The sequence below is a fragment of the Enhydra lutris genome, unplaced genomic scaffold (genome assembly GCF_002288905.1).
Source record: "Enhydra lutris kenyoni isolate GAN:26980312 unplaced genomic scaffold, ASM228890v2 scaffoldscaffold18, whole genome shotgun sequence".
NCBI classification, from domain to species: Eukaryota; Metazoa; Chordata; class Mammalia; order Carnivora; family Mustelidae; genus Enhydra; species Enhydra lutris.
In genome coordinates, this window is record NW_019154102.1 from 30219860 (window position 1) to 30228723 (window position 8864).

The 8864-nt window shown below is 35.3% G+C and overlaps 1 pseudogene; it reads right to left on the bottom strand.

Moving 5' to 3' along the window:
- Positions 1–329: 329 nt before the first annotated feature.
- LOC111147941 lies at positions 330–922 on the bottom strand (annotated as a pseudogene).
- Positions 923–8864: the final 7942 nt, after the last annotated feature.

Here is an 8864-nt window from a genome sequence, read left to right on the forward strand (position 1 = left end):
TTAATAATAACAACAATCTCATGAGGGAGTTATCTTCATTTCACCAAGAAATGGAGGCTTAGATATGAGAAATAACTTCATCAAGGTCATCTGTGAGTTGCAAATTAAGTATTAGTATCTGTCTTTCACAAAGCCTGCATTCTTTCTTTCTTTCTTTCTTTTTTTTTTCCTTTTTTGGTTATAAATGCTTTGTCTTTTTTTTAACATAAAGGAACTTGGTGGTGGATATATAGCCATTTGGTATTTCTCTAAGAGTTCAAGTTCAGGCTTTCTTATAAAATGTGAACAAAGACCTACACATGTACATGTAACTGTTACCAAAACTAAGTTTAGTCACTAAAAGAAGATTCACTATCTAAACTTTCTCTTATATTTTTTTCACCTTTGCTATTAGGCACTGGAGCATCTGGCCCCTCAAGAAGGTGTGGGTCCTTCCAATATCATTTTTTGTAATCTTATTGCCATCACTGGAATACCCACGTGAGCCATTTTTGAGATATCTGGCATATCTTGGGTCCTTGGCTACACTAAAGCTATTTTCTGATGTTACTTCACTTTCCTGTGGTCCAGAGTCTTATATAGTGTTCTGCGGTGATTGTTCTGAGGTGGCTTCAGAATGTGATTGATTCATTTGTGATATGAGTGTCACGTACAGGAGATACTTCAAATGTGACATCATCTAGGTCTGGGATAGATGACAATTTTGCAACTTAAATACTGAGGGTTGTTTCAATTTGTTAGATATGAACAGAAAATCCTGCCAGTTTCTCATTAAAAAACACAGAAAAGTGGTTGAGGAACTGTACAGTGTGCATCACAAGCTGGGTTAGTCTTTTAAGTCTACTGGTCTTTTCTGTTTAACAGTTGACACTTTGGTCAGGTCTCTGCCCAACCTCATGAGAAGAAGCCCATCCTCATCCATCTCCTTGGGCAGGAGACCCAGAGCTCACCTATAAACCTATAAACCTATAAACCCCTCAGGATGGGATCATCCAAAGCCTACATTCTTAAATTCTACTTTATATAATGTCTCATAATTTCCTAGGAGGACAGAACAACAGATAAACCTCCCAGTGAAGATGAGGGAAACACTATAGAAGTGGAATCTCTAACATTCAACATTCCCTAAGTGAGACCAATTGGTACAATCTAATCAGTCTCTGAACCTTACAGTTTCTACAGTTTCTACTTCCAAATATCTATTATCTTTCTGTTCCCAGAAATCCTATATTTGTCCAGACCATTCTCTTGTTTTAAAGAAATCACTGAATAGTCTCAGAGAAACTATTCATGCTCTACCTGCCCCCCCTACATGCAACCCAGGTTCAGAGACCAGGATATATGCACTGAATTGTTTAAGTAACAAAAAACTAACTGAAAGTCCCCACAACACCATGGTTGGCTGATTCCTAGTTTCTTTTAATGGAGAACGCTCAATAAAAGCACCTGCTCAGAATAGGAGAATCCTTTGGGAACTACTCAGCTAAATTTTCAGTGACATCAGCAGTTACTCTCTGCTCTATTAGCACCCACAATTTTGCCTTCCCTTAAATTCCTCAAACAGGTTATGCTTCTTCCTGCCTTAGGACCACGAAACATGCTTTTCTGTTTTCATTGTTTTTATATACAAGGATCCCACGTGTAGCTAATTCCTAACTCCTCTTTCAGACTTCCGCTCAAATACTATTTTCGTTAGTATGCCTCTCCTGCCACGACAGACTTAGCAAGGTTTTCCTATTGATAATCCCAGAGCATTTTATACTTGGCAACAATCACCATATAATCATAATTGCAATTCATTCTTTCACTCACTCACAAAATATTTTTGAACACTAATTATGTGCCAGGAACTATTCCAAATGTTTTCTTTAATGTATGGGAGGGGAAAGACAATAAATAAAATTATGTGTGTATAAGCACACATATTTATACATATATGTTACATGTATATGTATTTACATATTTCTATAAAATACATTTAATGAGAAAAAGTACAGCTGGTTTTGTATCGGTGATGCTTAATTACATAAGAGACATGGACACAGTCTGCAGAATAAAGTGGCAAGGGGTGATAAAGGTAGACCTCATTTAAACACTAAGAATTTAGCTTGAAGAAGGTGAAGATATGAGATGGAAATATCTTTGGAAAGAGCAGCCCAGGTGAAGGAAAATACTTGAGGACTTTCTGTTGGGTGTGAACATGATTACCATGTTTGAAGGACAGTATGGAACCCCGTTGAGGGAATGGAGTGAATAATCCACAGGAGCAATCAAAGTAGTAATGGAGGACAAGAACAAGTAGGGCCTTAAGGTACTTCTGTTTTTATTGAATAAAAAGAGGGACCATTAGCAAAGTTTAAAAAGAACATCTATGCAATCTTGTGTTCAAATAAATCCTTTTTGTAGCTGTTGTAAAAGACTATAGGAAGTCAAGGATGGGAACAGGGCAATATGATACGAGGCTATTGTAATAATCCGGATGAGAGATTATGATGGCTAGGACCACAGTGGTTGCAGTAGAGGTAGAGGGAAATGAACAGATATGAAACTATATTGAAAACACAATCAACTAGATTTTTAGATTTTTTTTTTGAATATCAGATATAAAATATAAAAAAAAGCAAATACTTAAGGATGATCCTAGGTGTTAGCTGACCTGAGCAACCGATGAATTTCCTAAAAAAATTATTAAAAACTGTGGGTGCGAGGCAGGACTCTGTTCAGGAGATCACTGAAAAGCATATTGCTAAGTAACATTTACACTGGGGAATTTTTTGGTTTTCAAAAAACACACAAATGTATTATATATGGCTAAAATATAGATGAAATTATACTTCTCGTGTAAAGCTACTAAACATGTCCCCAACAGTGGCACAGTTATGGTTCAACTGATGAACCATGTAAAAGGTAGAATGAAAAGTGGTAGGAATTGAAAATATTTGATCAACAAATGAATCGATAAAACATGTAAGGATGGAAATGGTATATTCCAGTATGTGTATTTGCCATTGTAAGCATTATAAAGAGTAATGCAGGCATAATCCATGGGGATACATTTTTAATGGTAGAATTTGTGATGTCAGAATAGATAAAATACAGATACATATCTTCTCCACCTATAATTAAGATCATCAGTAAACTTCTGGAACAAAAGTGGTAGAATAACAGCTCCACTACAAAACAGGCAAAATGCAAGTCTTTTGTTTCCTTTTATTTTTGTTGTTTTGTTTTTGTTGGATAATCTATTTATTTTTAGCTTTCCATGTAATAAATATTATTATTTTCTTCAATTTTCAGATTGGGTGCTTTGGGACCAGAAAATCAAGTAAATCCCCAGTTCACACAACTATAAATTGGTAGAGCAATAACTTGCATGTAAATTTGACCTGTGCTCTTGACCACTAGGAAATAATACCTTTGATCAGAGACCTCAAAACATAATGGAGCTTTGCAACCTCAGATTTTGGTAAATTCTCTGGTTGTAATCAAATCCCATTTTCTTCTGTTGAGAAACAGCTCTCCTAGCTGAAGTATCTTTTTTTTCCTTTCAGAACACCTAAATTGTGGCCAATTACAACCCCACCTCCTGAATCCTTTCTAGCTTTCAGTATTTTCCCTCTCTGATTTCCATTAACACTTACAATGAGAAGTAAGCCATTTAACTCTAAATTATTGACTATTCTATACTGCATATTACTAGTTTTAGATTATTTCTTTCACACACTGGCACTAATTCAGAGCTTAATATATTGACTATTGATTGAATAACTCTGAAGTAGGCTAAAATTAAGAAAAATTTAAAACAGTAAATAATTATAGAATTTTTTCAATGCAGGATTCCTCTCTACCTACCACTCAGTCCAAAGGCAAGCCATCTCCTAATTTAAATCAAAAAGAATCATACTAATGAGGGCCTGGGGTTAATATTCCATGGGAGAAGCAGCCACATACAACTTTTATGAGATTATTTCATGGGTCTTTTTCTAATTTGAGCTTTCATTATGACCAACCCAGAAATTATGGGATACCAGAAATCTCAACAGATTTCAATATCCACTTGAATTCAGATTTTCAGATGACATTATTCACTAGAACCTTTCCAAATTTAACAGACAGATAAGCAATCTTTGTCAGGAAGAAACCTTGGAATGATTAATTAGGAATGATGCTGAGTATTAACTCTGCATGTGTATTGTTGTCAGACTCAGGTATGAAGACTCGTGCCCAACTATGAAGACGGTAAAATAAAACTTTTTTTTTTTTTAATACCGCTCTAAGGCTTCAGTCTCTATCACTTATTCAGATCCTCTCCCATGGATAAATTGTGATCTCTAAATAGGTAGTTCCATTTAGGGCTGAATATGACATACAAGTACATTTTCTATTTCATTGTTTTCTTAAGCAACAAAATTTTTACATTTTAATAATTTTATGCATCATATATTTCTGTGTAAAATTAAATGAACATAATTAAGCAGACTTGGTTTCCAATCAAGAGAAATGCTATAACTTTATGTACAGACTGTAGTTGGTCAGTTGTAGTGTTCATGGTGAGTAAATGTGGCAGCTTCTTTGAACCATACAACCCTTTCTTGATATTCTTTGATTTGATGTTCAGAGTAAAAAAAATAATAAAAATAATGCAAGAGTTTAATGGAAAGGAGCCTCATTATCTAAAAAACACTGAAGCTTCTCATTTATCCAGTTACTTAGCACACTCTAAAATTTCAAGATCATAGAATGCATGAGACAAAAATTTGATGTTAGGGTGGGAGAAGGTCTAAAGAAACTGTGTCTAGAGTTGGAAGTCCATGGACATAGGCTGAGAGATGGGTCTGCAGAGCTGAATGGCTCCTGGAAGTCACTGTGAGAATAAGAATTGGGAAACCTGATAAAAGATGTAGAAAGGACATCATATTCAAACATTCTTAGTTTTCAGTTATTCAGAGAGTTGGTCCTATGCTTCAGGCTCTTGTGTGTTCAAGTTTAGCCTCTGCACTATGTTTACCATTATGTCATGGCTCCAGAAATAGTGGTCCTGCCCAAAACACAGAATGGCAGCTCCAATTACTGCTGCAACTTACAGATGCCTGCACCATATGCTACCATTCTGTAGATCTTCCAGATATAAGCAGGGATGCCATTTTTCAAGGAAGAAAGGGGGTAAATTATTAGGTAAATTGATCAGAATTAATATTAGCCTGATTAAGTCTGAACTTAATCTACTTTTGACATTCTCATTTTAGTTCTTTTCAAAATCCAATTAACTTATACAGCTGATTAGCATTTGCTAGTTCTGATTTTACAGCCTGCAAATTTCTCTCACCATTGCCTTCTTTTTCATTTTCATGACTTTAATCCAAATATTACTAAGAGATTTGACAAAGTGTTTGAACATTAGCCAGTTTAGAGGCTGAAAATTGCATGTAGAGATATCATTAGTTATGTTTTCAGAAGCCAAAATGACATCCCTAAAACAGACAAGCAGGAGGAGTGGTAGATGCAAAAAGAGGTACCAAACCTGTAGAAATAGCATACTTATCACATCTGAATGCTTCCTTCTTTATTTTCTGAAAATAAGCAAAGAAACGGCCAATAGTACAGGATAATTGTGCACCTCTCTCGAGAGAACCATAATAATAGACCTTTCCATGTATTAGGAAATAGACCTTATTTTTTGAAAGCCCTTAAAAGACTAAGTGATCTTTTTATCTCCACCCCAAACCAGTGTGAAGCTCATAGTATCTATAAGAACAAATGAAAGAATAAATGACATTGCCATGTACTTCCTATGAAGCTACTATGAGAGCATAATATTCTTTTTAAAAATTACATAAAATGGTTTCCAGTTTCAGGTTAAATCCATAGCCTAAAATTCTTTTTCTAGTAGGATGACAGATGGAAGACCCTGAACCAAATTCCAAACTGAAACAACTAGACAAGTAAGGAAACTGCACAGCTCCCAAATTTAGTGAAATTAGTAACTCTTGGAGGTAAGTGAAAGACAGTTAGCTCTCAGCCTAGGAGTTTATTTGGAGACCCTGAGTTTATGCTTTCTGAAGTGCATGAGGCATGAGGAACAAGAGATACATCCTAGAATTTGTCAAAGTGGAAACACTAAGGAAGACTCCAGAAGAAAAAAATAAAAACCTAAGGATCCAAAAAATATATTCCTCTTCCAAGAAAGCATGCTTTTCTTGACCCATACACTCAGTGGAAGGGAAAAATAATTTCCACTGAGAATTCCTACTCACAAGACGATCTACATCCTTCCTACTTTGTTGCCTAAGAAAACTGGTTATTTCAGAATTTTTCCTTGACACAAACTACAAATTAGTACAAGTAGAAAAGAAAGAAGAACAATAGTTTATACATACTATCACAAGGCCATAAGATCTGTGGTGAACCTTGTAGTCAATTGGTTTGTTCTGTTCTATTTGTATCAGCTCACAAGGCCCCGAACACTGGAGGACTGACCAAGTCATAGTTGACTGGATCGATGCCAGGCATCTGACTCCACTGAGTTTGTAATTAGAATACAAAGACTCTAGGTATCTTTATAGACACTTCCGACTGGAAGATCATATAAAACTGGAATCAGAGATGGTAAATAGAGGCACAGAAGAAATGTGGAGAAGTACATATGGAAAAAAATGCCTACATGAGGAAAAAGAAGAAGAGCTACAAGTGAATTTTCATCTCTTACTATTGTTTTTTCAGGTTTATTAAGGTTCAATTCACTTCCTACATTTAGTTCCTCAAGAGAAACTCCCATCCTCAAGCAAATTCTCCATTACTAAGTAAGTCAAGTTTGACTGTTTTCTGACCCTTGAAACTAAATGATCCCAATTTATAATAGGACCTTAATGTTAAGTAAGGTCAGGCCTCTTACTTTATAGATGGAGAAACTGAGATCTAACAAAGTAAAGGAAATCTTTTAAGGCTAACACAATGAACAACCCGTGACTGAGTTCTAGGTCTGCCACACCCAAAATGTTTTATCTATACTCTCTGACACTGCCTCGTTGCTTTGGTTATTTAACAAATTGAAAGAACTTGTTCTTCCATTCTTATTCTACTATTAAAAAGATATAAAGAGTTCACTTTCTAATCAATATTGAATAAACTACTCATTTATGCAATCAGCAAAGGCTGCTTGAGGAATGCATCTTCCATTGCAGATGTGTAAAGAATGCACAAGGCAGAATATTAAACACTTTAGAAAGTACTACTTGTAATACAGGGATTAAGAGTACGCTCTTGGTCAATGAACAATAACTTCATTATAGCCCATCTATGGTTATGTGAATGCATCTCAATTAATCCACTCATTGTACCCATCGTCACAATGGTTAGTGTAGTGGCTTGCAACAACTGGCAAGAAAATATGAATGTTATATGCTAGAAAAAAAAAGACAAAAAAATAAAAACAGTGTTTATCAGCTATAGCCCATTTGATTTCCATGAGAGGATGAGAACAAAGAATCACTGACTTCAGCGAACCCAGTGACATAGGAAATGAAATGATTACTACTTCACCCAAAGAAGTACCTACCCTCAGCTTCATTAATTAGAGGCACTTATTTAATTCATCAGTTTAATGAATTTAAATGAAATATATTATGTAACAGGTAACTCTTTTCTGAACTGACTAAATATTACTGCAGTAGAAATAAAATCTAGAGAATAAAAACATTAAGAGTTAACTTTTCTTCTACCTAAATCTGACAGAAAGATCCCTACATGTGCTTTCAGTTTAATACCACATCAATTGACCCCATATTCCATACGACACAATGTTTGAGAGGCTTGGGAAATACCAGTAAACAAAACAGACAAAAATTCTTACTCTCATGGAGCTTAAACTAAGCAGTTTATGTCTTCCATTCGCTCAACACCTACCTTGGCTTCCCATCACATCTAAAATAATGTCCAAACTCCTTACTATGGTTTATAAAGTCTGAAATGATCTGATCCTTGTCTATAGTTTGCTTACTGAACAAACTCAATAGCACTGCCCTTGGTGTTTCTGAGATGATCTGAGCCTTCCTCATTTCCTTCATATTTAACTTCCCTGTGCCAGAAGGTTCCTTGCTCATATCAATGAAGGACTAACTCTTCCTGGTTTTAAAGGTCTCAGGATAAGTGTCACTGCTTTAAAGACAACTTTTTCAGGAATGTCTGGGTGACTCAATTGGGTAAGCGGCCAACTCTAGGTTTGGCTCAGGTCATAATCTCAGGGTTGTAAGATCAAGCCCCACATCCAGCCCTATGTCAAGCCCTGAAGCAGGCTCTGCACTCATCATGGAGTCTGCTTGAGAGTCTCTTCCTCTGTCTCTCCCCTGCTCTCACTCTCTCTATAAAATAAAATGAATAAATCTTTAAAGAACTTTTCTAATCACACCATTAGAACAACAAAAACAACAAAAACCCTTCTACTCCAAGTCTTTCTATCATGGCATGATTTTTTGCCTCAATACAACCAAAATTATTTTATTTGCTGAATTATTTGCTTATTTATCCTATCTCTTCTCTCTTCATAGATTGTAAATTTTGTAAGAGTTCTTTTGTTCTTATTCAGTCTTATTTTTAGCCCCTAAAATAGCGTTTGGAATTTATTAAGCTGTCATAAAATACATTGTAGAAGGTATAAATAAGTAAATCAGTAAATTCATATTTATTTATGCTTTTCTTCGTGTAAAAAATTAAACCAATTTTATGAGGGAATTTAATTACTCATAAAACAGTAATGCATTGTGAAAGTATTGCAAGACAGGAATATACTTAATTTCTCTAATTGGCAGACTGATGAAGAGGTGAAAAGTAAGAAAAAGGCTCATTTTTGAGTGCCTTGAGGTCACCTA